This window comes from Sapajus apella, unplaced genomic scaffold (genome assembly GCF_009761245.1).
Source record: "Sapajus apella isolate SASKATOON/1434 unplaced genomic scaffold, GSC_monkey_1.0 scaffold70, whole genome shotgun sequence".
NCBI lineage: Eukaryota > Metazoa > Chordata > Mammalia > Primates > Cebidae > Sapajus > Sapajus apella.
This window is the reverse complement of record NW_022437010.1, coordinates 9,007,236-9,021,090: the sequence shown is the minus strand read 5'-3', so window position 1 is coordinate 9,021,090 and position 13,855 is coordinate 9,007,236. Positions and strand designations below refer to the sequence as shown.

The 13,855-nt window shown below is 37.3% G+C and overlaps 1 pseudogene; it reads left to right on the top strand.

The window, feature by feature from the left end:
• Positions 1 to 8,621: 8,621 nt before the first annotated feature.
• Positions 8,622 to 11,686, top strand: LOC116531377 (annotated as a pseudogene).
• Positions 11,687 to 13,855: the final 2,169 nt, after the last annotated feature.

Genomic DNA, 13,855 nt, shown 5'->3' with positions numbered 1-13,855 from the left:
CCCTTGCCCTTTTCCTTTGTGCTTTGTTGATCTTTTCACATGCATACTTTGAGTCCTTTCTAATTTTCTGCATGTCTTCTATATTTTCTATGTTGTTACTTTTGGACTTACATAAAACATGTTACAGTTATAACAGTCTATTTTAAACTTATAACAACTCAACTTTAATCACATATAAAACTCTGCTCTTTTACTTCTCCTCTTCACTTAATGTCACAGATTACATATTGACATAATATATATTTGACATAATTGTTACTCCTTGTCATTAATTACACAAATCATTACAGTTGTGTAAACTGTAATTAATATAACAAATTCCATTTTTAATATATATCCATTAACACATTTTATAGTTATAAGGCAAATCTAGTAGTAATAAACTTCTTTAGATTTTGTTTATTTGGAAAAGTCTTTATTTCTCCGTTTTTGAAGGATAGTTTATCTAGATATAGCATTCTGGATTGGCAGCTTTTTTAAAAAAAGACTTTGAATATATTATTCCATTCCCTCAGCCTACAAAGTTTCTGCTAAGAAGTCTGCTGATTGTCTTATGGAAGCTCCCTTGTATGTAATTATTTGTTCTTCCTTCCTGCTTTCAAAATTGTCTTTGTCTTTGACCTTGGGCAATTTGATCAGAAGGTGTCATGGTGTGCACTTCATCATAGAGGTCTTTGAACTTCTTAAATGTGGATGTCCATTTCCTTCCTTAGATTTTGGAGGTTTTGGACCATTATTTTTTCAAATAAACTTTCTGTTTGTTTCCCTCTGCCTTCCTCCTTCTTCTTCTGAGACTTATATAATGTGTCCATTGGTCCACTTGACAGGTGGCTTATAAGTCCCTTATATTTTCTTTATTCTTTTTCATTCCCTTTTTTCCTCTCCTCTGGGTAATTTCAAATGACCTGTTTTTGAATTTTCTAATTCAGTCTTTCATTTGATCAAGTCTACTGTTAAAACTCTGGTATGCCTCCCCTCCCCTCCCCTCCTCTCCCCTCCCCTCCCCTCCTCTCCTCTCCCCTCCCCTCCCCTTCCCTTCCCTTCTGCCTTCCTGTCTTCCTGTCTGTCTTTCTTTCTTTCTTTCTTTCCTTCTTTCCTTCCTTCCTTCCTGTCTTCCTGTCTTTCTTTTCTTTCTTTTCTTTCTTTCTTTCTTCTTTCTTTCTTTCTTTCTTTGCTTTCTTTCCTTTCCTTTCTTTCTTTTCTTTCCTTCCTTCCTTTCTTTCTTTCTTTCTTTATTTCTTTATTTCTTTCTTTCTTTCTCTTTCTTTCTTTCTTCTCTTTCTTTCTTCTCTTGCTCTCACCCAGGCTGGACTGCAGTGGCATGATCTCAGCTCACTGCAACCTCTGCCTCCTGGGTTCAAGTGATTCTCATGCCACAGCCTCCTGACTAGCTGGGATTACAGGCATGCATCACCACACCTGGCTGATATTTGTATTTTTAGTAGAGACAGGATCTCACCGTGTTGGTCAGGCTGGTTTCAAACTCCTGGTCTCAAGTGATCCACCCACCTTCGTCTCTCAAAGTGCTCGGATAACAAGCATGAGTTACCATGCCCAGCCTCTGGTACATTTTTCAATTCAGTAATGGTATGTTTCAGTCACTAAATTATTGTTTGGTTCTATTTAATATTTTCTGTCTCCTTGTTAACATTCTCATTTTGTTTTACATCATCATTCTATGTTTGTTAAATATCTTCATTATATTTTTTTGAATTTTTTGTTAGGTGATTCACATAACTTCATTTCTTTAGAGCCAGTTTCTGGAGACTTACTATTTGTTATTTTGTGACAGGGCAATGTTCCCTGTTTCTTTATGTGCCTTGTAACTCTGTGCTGGGATCCATGCATTTGAAAAAACAGATACCTCTCTCAATCTTTATGGACTAAATTTGTACAGAGAAAGACCTTTACAATTAGCTAGTTCTCTTAAACCATTTTGTGTATGTGTGTGTGTATGTATCTTCTCTGGAGTTACATGTGTGAATTATCAATTAGAAGGATATACTGCTTTCTTTTCAGGCACTCCTAATCTCTTTTTTTCTCTAATGATTGTGCCTTGAGCAGCTCTGCAAAAGACAGAATATTGAGTACCTGGTTCACTCTTTTCTCCATTCCCCCCACAATGGAGAGGTCACCAAGCTGTTATGGCCATTGTCTACTGCACTGTGGGTCTTCTGGGATATAAGCAAACTACCTGTCTCTCTTGTTCTCAGGAGCTCCCAGGCCTCTAGAGTTTGCTGGGTCCATTAGTTTCTGAGATAGGCAAGATGGAAACAAGTCTCCTGGGAAGACCCCCAAAAAGCCCATTGTCATAAAAAGTACCTGGCTTTTAATATAAGTGTGAGAATTGGAGAGAAACATCTTGGTAAAAGATAGGAATAGTATAGAAAAAGTATGTCAAATTGTAGGTCTAAATAGGGGAATCTCTAATAACTTCCTTCTATGTTTTTCTCTAACATTCTAATATAGTTAAAGTAAAAAATTGCTTAACAGCAACTGGGTGTAAACACTGTTATTTTGATTTACTTTCCAAATCAGATAAAATCTGTCTTTGAGTTCTAATGTGTCTAGTTGGAAAGAAATTAAATTTATTGTTTATTTGGGTTACTCTAGCCCAGCTTTACAAAAGTGGGGGCTGGGGTAATGCTATTGCTATCCAGAAAACTTGAGGAAATGCTTCTCGTTCTTAGTCTATTAAACCATTTTGTAGCCCAACACTATTGTTGTCTGCAGTGCCTGAATCTGCCCTCAGGTGTGTTCTTGTTCATTGTTATCTATAGCCACCTCTGAAGTGAATGTTCTAGTGTATTTGCTGTTTAGAAAAAGTACAGGAGACAGAAGAACATGTTAAAGAATACCATAGGCATGCAACCAAACAGTTTATTTTCTAAGCCTATGGTGACTATTGGAACACCAGCACCTCTTCTGCTTAGGCTGTTCCCCTGCTTTGTGTCACCTAAACCTTTAGAGTAGGGGTTCAGTGCCTAGCCTCACATGTCAACACCATCAGAGGTCCTACTTCCTCTTGCAGTACTGTGGGAAGTGCTGTTCCCATTTTCGTTGCTAACAGATTGTACTATACATCAACATAGTCTTCCACTGGAATTAGGACTTTTCCCTTGTTCTTTCAAATAAATGAATTCTTGCTTAGAATAATCCAATATTTTTTCCTCTGTTAGTATGTTAGTTACATAGGGCTACTGGAACAAAGTGCCACAAAATATATAGTTTTAAAAGGCAGATATTTATTCCCTTAAAGTTCTAGAGGCTACAAGCCCAAAACAAGATGTAGGCAGGGTGGGCTCCTTCTGAGGGTTCTGATGGAGAATTTGGTCCATGCCTTTATCCTAGTTTCTGGTGATGGCTCACAATTGTTGACATCCCATGGTATTCTCTCTGTGTGTCTCTGCCTTAGTCTCTGTTTTTTGTTTCTGTTTTTATTTTAAGACAGGGTCTTGCTCTGTTGCACAGGCCAGAGTACAGTGTCACAATCATATCCTGCAGCCTTGAACTCCTGGTCTCAAGTGATTCTCTCACTTTGACTTCTCAAAGTTCTGAGATTACAAGCATAAGCCACCACTCCTGGCCCTGTCTCCGTTCTCTTTGCTTTTTTTTATTTTTTCTCTTGAGACAGGGTCTCCCTCTGTCACCCAGGCTGTAGTGCAGTGTTGTGATCTCAGCTCACTCCACCTCCCAGGCTCAAATGATTCTCATGTCTCAGCCTCCTGAGTAGCTGGGATTTCAGGGATATGCCACCACACCCAGCTAATTTTGTATTTTTAATAGAGCTGGAGTTTTACCATGTTGGCAAGGCTGGTTTCAAACCCCTGGCCTCAAGTGATCCCTCTGTCTTAGCCTCTCAAAGTGTTGGAATTACAAGCATTAGCCACCATGCCTGGCCTCTGTTTTCTTTTCTGTAAGAAATTGGTCACATTGGAAGGTTCCACCATACTCCAGTATTATCTTAATTAATTATATTAGCAAGTACTTTATTTCCAAATGAGGGTGTATTCTAATATATGGGTGTTAAAACATCAGTATTTCTTTTTAGGGGTCACAATTCAACCCATAACAACTAGTCTGATCTTGTGCATGCTACCCTCAGAAGCCCATCACTCCCCTCATCCTGCCTTCAATTTTACTTTTTTTTTTTTTGAGGTGGAGTTTCACTCTTGTTGTCCAGACTGGAGTGCAATGGCATGATCTTGGCTCACTGCAGCCTCTGCCTGCCAGGTTCAAGTGATTCTCCTGCCTCAGCCTCCCAAGTAGCTGGGATTACAGGCATGCACCACCACGCATGGCTAATGTTGTGTTTTTAGTAGAGATGGGGTTTCTACCTCTTGGTCAGGCTGGTCTCGAGCTCCCAACTTCAGGTGATCTGCCTGGTTTTGCCTTCCAAAGTGCTGGGATTACAGGTGTGAGCCACCGTGCCCAGCCTCCCACCTTCAATTTTAAAACACAAAACTTAGCTTGCTCTTTTACACAGTGAAACCCTATCTCCACTAAAAATACAAAAAGTTAGCCAGATATGGCTGTGTGCACTTGTAATCCCAGTTATTTGGGAGGCTGAAGCAGGAGAATATCTTGAACCTGGGAGGCAGAGTTTGCAGTGAGCCAAGATTCTGTCACTGCACTCTAGCCTGGGCAACAGAGCAAGACTCTGTCTCCAAACAAAAATAAAAACAAAAACAAAACAAAACTTAGCTTGCTGTTTTAAAGGAAGTTGGAAAAATATTTCTTATGATAAGCCTGCTAAAAATAGGGGCACTGCTTATTTTTAGAAAAAATTTAAAGATAATCACTACTATTTTTTCTAAATTGGAAATATCTTTATTTTTGCTGATTATAAGTGAAATGCATTCCAACTGTAAAAATTTAAACAATTTAGAAACATGAGTAGACTATAAAACAAACCAGTTTCCTGATATAATGAAGAGGTGGAAGAAAAGAACAAATTGTTGTTGTGGACTAAGTTATTAGAACCACTCCTCCTTCTGAAAAGGCCTAAAATTTTGGGCAAAATAGAAAAGGTTTTTTTTTTTTTTTTTTTTTTTTTTTTTTGCAATCATTTAAAAGCTGCCAATATGTAAGAAATTACCAGGCTGAAATCTAAGGGAAAATGAAACCACAGGAGGCACAGAAGCCTGTTGGTTTGCTCACTTCAACCTCTGCCTCCTACTGTGCTTCTGGGTCCAAGCAATCCTCCTGCCTCAGCTTCCCAAGTAGGTAGGACTAAATACATGCACCACCACACCCAGCTAATTTTTTTTAAAGAGGTGGGATATGATATGGTTTGGCTGTGTCCCCACCCAAATCTCATCTTGAACTGTAGCTCCCACAATTCCTACATGTTGTGGGAGGAACACAGTGGGAGATAATTGAATCATGGGGGGGGTTTCTGGCATACAGTTATCATGGTAGTAAATAAGCCTCACAAGATCTAATGGTTTTATAAAGGGAAACCCCTTTTGCTTGGGTCTCATTCTCTTTTTTTGTCTGCCACCATGTGAAACATGTCTTTTACCTTCTGCCATGATTGTGAGGCCTCCCCAGCCACATGGAACTGTGAGTCCATTAAGCATCTTTCTTTTGTAAATTGCCCAATCTTGGGTTTGTCTTTATCAGCGCCATGAAAATAGGCTAATATAGGGTGTCACTATGTTGTCTAGGCTGATCTCAAACTCCTGGCCTCAAGCAAACCTCCTGCCTCAATCTCTGCAAGTACTGGGATTATAGACATGAACCACCATGCCTAACCAAGTATATTCACTAAAATTTCATTTAGTAATACTTAATTGACAGTGAATTCTCTCAGCTTTCATTTATCTGAAAATGCCTTTTTTAAAGGTCATTTTTGAAAAAGGTATTTTTTGTTGGTTACAGAATACAAGATTGGTGATTACTTTCCTTCAGCAAATCATCTTCTAATGTTGGGGCTTGGCATGGTGGTCCTTGTCTGTAATCCCAGCACTTTGGAAGGCCAAGGTGGGTGGATCACTTGAAGTCAGGAATTGGAGACCAGCATGGCCAACATGGTAAAACCCCATTTCTATTAAAAATATAAAAATTACTTAGGTGTGATGGTCCATGCTTGTAGTCCCAGCCACTTGTCTCAAAAAATAAATAATAATTTTGATATATTCATACAATGGAATACCATGCACTATAAAAATTAACAGCATTTGTACATAACAACATAAAAGAATTTCACATATGTATAATGTTAGGTGAAAGAAATAACACACACACACACACACACACACCCCATTCATGTGATTCTATTTACATAATTTCAAAAACAGGCAAACTAAATTATATTACTTAGAAATGCATAAACAAATGGAAAATCTTAAGCAAGAAACTGATTTTTGCAAAAGTTATAATGGTTATTTCTGATTAGGGAAGGAAAAAATATGATTAGAAGTGACATGCTGGGGACCTCTACAGTGATCACAGTTTTAGCTTCATTAAATTTTGCATACATATGTGTATGTATACACATCACAAACACTACTGGTGTGGATTATAGCTGAAGAACTGGATACCACACTACTGTGTTAACCTAGAACAAAGGCCAATGCACCCCACCAAAGCAACACCCCAAAACTCACTTATATCAATAAGTGTATGAAACCTACTCCATAAAATTGTTCAAGGTAACTTTTCTATCAGATGTGTAAAATTAATGTAGGGATACATCAAACATGATAAAGCAAGGAATCATAACCCTTAAAGGAAAACAATAATTATCCAGTAACAGTTCCTAGTTATAAGAATATATGTGAAAAGGTGAGAAAAATGTAAAATAATAGCCATAAGGAAGCTCAGTGAGATACGATCAAATGCAGATATAAAAACTCAATAAAATCAGGACAGCAATTCATGATTTGAATTGATTTGATTGAGAAATTTAACAAAGAGATAGATATCATAAAAAAAAAAAACGGAAATCCTAGAGCTAAATAATTCAATGAATAAAATAAAAGGAAGAGGAGGAGTAGAAGGAAAAGGAGGAGTAGTAAGAAAAGGAGAAGAAGAAGAATAGTAGGAAAAAATGAAGTGAGGATATAGGATTTATGGGGTACTATTAAGCCAAGAGATACTTACATTCTGGGTGTTCCAGAGGCAGAAGACATGGGAAAAGGTGAGAAAAACACATTTAATAAAAGAATAGCTTTCTAAGTCTTGAGAGAAAGGTGGACATTCAGGTATAGCAAGCTCAAAGAATTGAAAATAGATTCAACCCAAACAGGTCCTTTTCAAGGTACGTGATAGTCCAGTTTTCAAAAGTCAAAGGCAAAGAATTCTGAAAGCAGCAAGAGAAAAGTGTCAAGTCATATTTGGGAATACCCATTAGACTAAGAGCAGATTTCTCGACACAAACATTACAGGCCAGAAGAGAATGGGGAGACATATTGAAAGTATTGGAAAAACAAAAACAAAACAAGCAGAAAAAAAAAATTGTCAACCAGGAATATTATATCCAGCAAAGCTATCTTCTTCAGAAATGAAGGAGAAATAAACTCTTTCCCAGACAAGGAGAAATAAATTCTTTCCCAGACAAGCAAAACATAAGGGAATTCATTATCGCTAACCTGATTTTACAAGAAATGCTCAAGGGAGCCTTACATCTCAAAGTGAAAGGATAATAATGTGAACTGAAAATATCTGAGACAGGTCTCAGTCAATTTAGAAAGTTTATTTTGCCAAGGTTAAGGATGTACCTGTGACACAGCCTCAGGTGGTCCTGAGGACATGTGGCCAAGGTGGTTGGGATATAGCTTGCTTTTATACTTTTCACGGAGACATGAGACATCAATCAATATGTGTAACGTGCACATTGGTTTGCTCTGCTAAGGCAGGACAAATTGAAGTGGGGGCTTCCAGGTCAGAAGTAGATAAGAGAAAAAAGGTTGCATTCTTTTAAGTCCTTGGTCAGCTTTCCACTGAATACACAATTTGGTCTGGCTTGGTAAATCTGCATTTTTACATAAAAAATAGGGCAGAGGAAACAATCAGATGCGCATTTGTCTCAGGTAAGCCTCAGAGGGATGACTTTGGATTCTGTCATTTTCCCACAAAGAATTTCCCTTAGACAAGGAAATTTCAAGTCTCAAAACACTAAAACATCAAAATTACATCAAGTATCTTATGTGACCACAGTGAAGTAAACTAGACATCAATTAAAAGAGGAACATTTAAAACTACGCAAATACGTGGGAATTAGAAAACATGCTTCTGAATGACCAATGAGTGAAGGAATAAATTAAGAAAGAAATTGAAAAATTCCTTGAAACAAATGAAAATAGAAACACAAAATACCAAAACCTATGGGGCACAGAAAAAGAAGCGTTAAATAACAAATTTATAGTAATCAATGCCTACATGAAGACACTAGAAATATTTCAAATAAACAATCTAATGATGCAAAAAGACACAAATCTACAAAAGGAAGAACAAACCAAATCCAAAATTAGTAGAAGAAGGGAAATAAGAAAGATCTGAGCAGACATAAATAAAACTGAGGCTAAAAAATATAAAAGATCAATGAAACCAAAAGTTAGATATTTGAAAAGATAAACAAAATAGATAATTTGCGAGACTAAAAAAGAGAGAAAACCAAGGAAATAAAATCAGAAATGAAAAGGGAGGTGTCACAATTAATATCACAGAAATACAAAGGATAATTAAAAACTGCTATACACAACTATATTGCAATAAATTTGAAAACCTCAAGGAAATGGACACATTCCTGGACATGTACAACTTATCAAGATTGAACCCAGATGAAATAGAAAACCTGAACAGAGTGATAAAAAGTAATAAGATTGAATTAGTAATAAAAAGTTCCCAACAAAGAAAAGTTCAGGACGGGATGGCTTTACCATTGAATTCTATTGATCCTTTAAACAAGAATTAATACCAATTCTTCTCAAACTATTCCAGTAATATTGAAGCAGAGGGAATTATTTCTAATTTATTATATGAGGCCAGCTTAACCCTGATACCAAAACTAGGCAACAACAGAACAGCAGCAAAAAAATCTACAGGCTAATATCCCTTATGAACATAGGTGAAAAAGTCCTCAGTGAAACACTAGCAAACTGAATCCAACATTACATGAGACAGATGATATACCATGATGAAGTGAAATTTATGCCAGGAGTGCAAGAATGGTTCAACATACACAAATCAATAAACATCATTATTACATCAATAGAATGAAGGACCATGTCATCATCTAAATAGATGAAGAGAAAGCATTTGATAAAATTCAACATTCCTTCATGATAGAAATTCTCAATAAATTAGGTACAGAAGGAAAGTACTTCAGCATAGTTAAGCCTATGTTTGACAAAACCACAGTTAACATTTTATCAAATGGAAAAATGCTGATTTTCTCTTAAGAACTGGAACAAGAAAAGAATGTCCACTCTCATTGCTTTTGTTCAACATAGTGCTGGAGGTTTTGTCCAGTGCAGTTGCCAAGAGAAGAAAATAAATGGCATCCAAACTGGAAAGGAGAAAGTCAAATTATTGTTGTTTGCAGATGCATAATCTTATATACAGAAAAACTTAAAAGATCTACCAAGAATTATTAGAACTGATAAATTCGGTAGAGTTGCAGAATACAAAATTAATATGCAAAAATCAGTAGCTTTTCTAGGCACATACAATGAACTGGCCAAAAGAGAAATCAAGAAGGCAATTTCATTTACAATAGTTACAAAACAAATAAACTACCCAGTAATAAATGTAACCAAGATGGTGAAAGCCTGCTGTAAGGTAAACTACAAAACATTGATGAAAGAAACCGAAGAGGATGCAAACAAGTAGAAAGGAACCCCATGCTTATGGATTGGAAGAATTAATATTGTCAAATGACAATGCTACCCAAAGCAATCTACAGGTTCAATGTAATCCCTATGAAAATACCAATGACATTTTTCACAGAAATAGAAAAAATTATAAAATGTATATGGTCCTACAGGATACTCTGAATATCTAAAGCAATCCCAAACAAAAAGAACAAAGTTGGAGGTGTCAAAGAAGAAGGATGAGAATGCCCCCTGGGCTGACCAAAGCCCATGGGCCACTGCATCCCTTGCCCAGCACCTACATCCCACCACCAGTGCTGCCGTCATGCCCAAGAGAAAGGTTGAAGGGATGCTAAAGGAGATGAAGCCAAGGTGAAAGATGAACCACTGAGAAGATCCACGAAGTTATCTGCTAAGCCAGCTCTTCCAAAGCCAGAGCCCAAGCCAAAAAAGCCTCTTGAAAAGCAGGGAGAGAGGGTACCCAATGGGAAAAAGGGGAAAGCTGTTGCTGGCAGTGAGGGGAATAACCCTGCAGAAAACAGAGATGCCAAAACAGACCAGGCACAGAAAGCTGAAGGTGCTGGAGATGCCAAGTGAAGTGTGCACGTTTTTGATGACTATATACAATATACTCTGGTGACTGTATGATTAGAAATACTCTTTTTTTAAATCAAATTTTATAAAAATGCAGCATTTGTTTTACTTTTTCAAAAGGTATGTTGTTAGCACATGGAGCACCTCATTGTTGTTTTTCGGAAAAGAATGTCTCTGAAGCTGGATTGATGTGGAGAAAACACTTTTCCTTTCTAGTGAGAGACTTCCTGTTGGCTCCCAGGAGGAGGGATTTCCTGACTTTGACACACATGGCCACCTTGTCACAAAAGCCATTAAAAACAAATTCATTTTTATGTCCTCTTCTCCCTTTCCACCTTTCAGCATAGACTTAGCTCCCTTAAACCCGGACACCTGTTAGGATGTGACCCCCAGTAATTGGTTACCAGTGTGTCAGGCCATCTGAACTTTCCGGTGATGTCACTGAGATGGTGCCTCTTAAAAGAGCAGTGGTTCCATCTCTAGATTGTGGATCTTTGGATAAATTCGGCCATTTTCATTTCACTTCCTGAAAGCCAGGGTTAGCTGGTGAAAAGATGTTGAACAACACGCTAAATGTGAAATGTCAACCCTCACTCTAAACATTCTCTGTTCAGAGCATTAGATGAAGATTTAATTGAGTTTTATAGTGGCTTTCTGATTTTTGGTAGTCCACTGAAGAAGGGAGTTTGAAAGTTGTTGTATACTGTTAATGATTGTCTGCCCATGTCCTGCTTGAAATACCATGATTGTTTATGGAAAGTACATCTAATAAAGCTGGATAAAGTTTGAAATACAAAAAAACAAAGTTGGAGGTGTCACACAACGAGACCTCAAAATATATTACAAAGTTTTAATGCCTATTCAAAACAGGAATTAAAAAACACATACATCAATGGAACAGAAGAGAGAACACAGAAATTAACACACATATTTATAGTCAGCTGATTTTTGACATAGTGACAAGAACACTAATTGGAGAAAGAACAGTTTCTTCAATAAATGGTGCTAAGAAAAGTAGATATTCATATGCAGAAGAATGAGACTAGACCCCTGCCACTCACCCTATACAAAAGTCAACTTAAAGTGCATCAAAGACCTAAATTTAAAACCTGAAACCATGAAATCACAAGAAGAGGAAGTTCTTCTAGGGGAAATGCTTCAGGATATCAGCCTGGGAAAAGATTTTATGAATAAGATATCCAAAGGACAAGCAACAAAAGCAAAAATAAACAAATGGGATTATAGGAAACTAAAAAGTTTCCACACAGCAAAGGGTACAATCAAGTAAAAAAAAAAAATCTACACTATGAGAAAAAAATCTATGCAAAATACTCATCCAATTTGTGTTTAATATCCTGAATATACAAAGAACTCAAACACTTCAATAGCCAAAATAATAATAATAATAATAAAACGATGGACATAGAGGCCAGGTGTAGTAGCTCACGCCTGTAATCCTAGCACTTTGGGAGGCCAAGGTGGATGAATCACTAGAGACCAGGAGTTCAAGACCAGCCTGGCCAACTTGGTGAAATCCTGTCTCTACTAAAAATACAAAATTTAGCTGGATGTGGTGGGACATACCTGTAATCCCAGCTACTCAGGTGGCTGAGGCATGAGAGTTGCTTGAACCCGGAAGGTGGAGGTTGCAGTGAGCCAAGATCAAGCTACTGCACTCCAACCTGGGTGGCAAAGCAAGACTGTCTCAAGCAAAAAAAAAAAAAAAAAAAAAAAGGGGGCGGGGGGGGGGGGAATGATTTGAACAGACATTTCCCAAAGGAAGACATACAAATGATCAAGAAATATGTGAAAATGTGCTCACATCTCTAACCATCAGGAAAATGCAAATCAAAACCACAATGAGGTATCATCTCACCCCAGTTAGGATGGCTATTATCAAAAAGACAAAAAATATAAAATATTGTGAGGAGACAAAAAAAAAGAAAATTCTTATACATTGTTGGTGGAAATGTAAACTAGTACAACCACTATGGAGAACAGTATGGAGGTTCCTCAAAAAAACTACAGATAGAACTGCAATAGCCAAGATGTGAGATCAACCTAGATGTACAAACCCAGATGAATGGATAAGGACAATGATGTATATACACAATGGAATACTATTCAGTCATGAAAAATAATGAAATCTTGTCATTCACAGCACTGTGGATGAAACTGGAAGACATTATGCTAAGTGAAGTAAGCCTGGAAGAAAAAGTTAAATACTGCATGTTCTCACTTATATGGTGGAAGTTTAAAAAAGTACATTCACAACGTTGTATTTAGGTTGATACAAAAGTAATTGCAATTTTTGCAATTGAAAGTTATGGCAAAAACTGCAATTACTTTTGCACCAATGTAATACATCATCATCACTATCCATTTCCAGAACTTTTCTCATTATCCCAAACAGAAACTTAAGGTTTGGATTGTCCTGAATTGTTAGTGTTTCCAAGGACCACAAATAAATGACAAAAATCTTTGTTGAGGGGATCATAACCATGCATCATACTGTTTGTTTATTCATTATTAAAGAGTATTTATTGAACGCCTTCTAAGTACCCAGCTACTAGGTGCTGTGAATAATAACAGCAACTACTCAGATTTGTATAGCACAGGTTATGTGCAGGTACTGTTCTAAGTGCCTAACATGTATTAACAAAGGCAAGTAAGCTGGTCTTTGACCCCAAGGAAAACATATACATTTAGAGTGCTAAGGATTATGATAAAAATTGGCACAGGCTAGTGGGTTTAAGGAAGGTTAATAAACCAAACTGAACACCCAAGTCCACTTAAAAAGGATCTAATATCAATTCATTTTAAGCCTATTGTACTTGAAGATTGGCTGAACTAGTTTCACAGGTTACATAACTTGTCACCATATTGCATTATGTCTCAGTCAGCAGCCTTTATCACCGGCATTTACTTCAGGGAGGGGTACAGAAGCTTTTCAGTTCAAAAGGGATCACTCCTATTAATAGATTCTTGCTGTATTCTTGTTCCAGAGCTGCTCCTCAGGGGGTGTTGCCGGTTAGACAACATTTTCCTTTTGTCCTCAGAGTTGGGTGGGTCTGTGAATTTCCGTGTGACAGCTACAGAGTGCCCAATACACTGGCTGCTGGGAGGGGTATTCATTCCTAGGAGCTTTGCTCGCAGGGATGACAAGAATCTCTTCATGACAGCAAAAATAAGGATTTGGAAAGCTTTTAGTCTATCCAGCAACAGGTCTCAAAATGTGATCCCAGACAAAACATGAGCATCACTTTGGAACTTGGACCCCACAGCAATTTGAGTTTTAACAAGTTCTGGAGGTTCCTCTAACTCTAAAGTTTCAGTAGTCAATTCAGTCTCTTTTATTGTGTGGTTACTTTGTCTGAAAAAACCCATTTAGTATCCTTAATTTTCGTACTTAGATATTTATACTTGGATTTCCAAAATGGTCT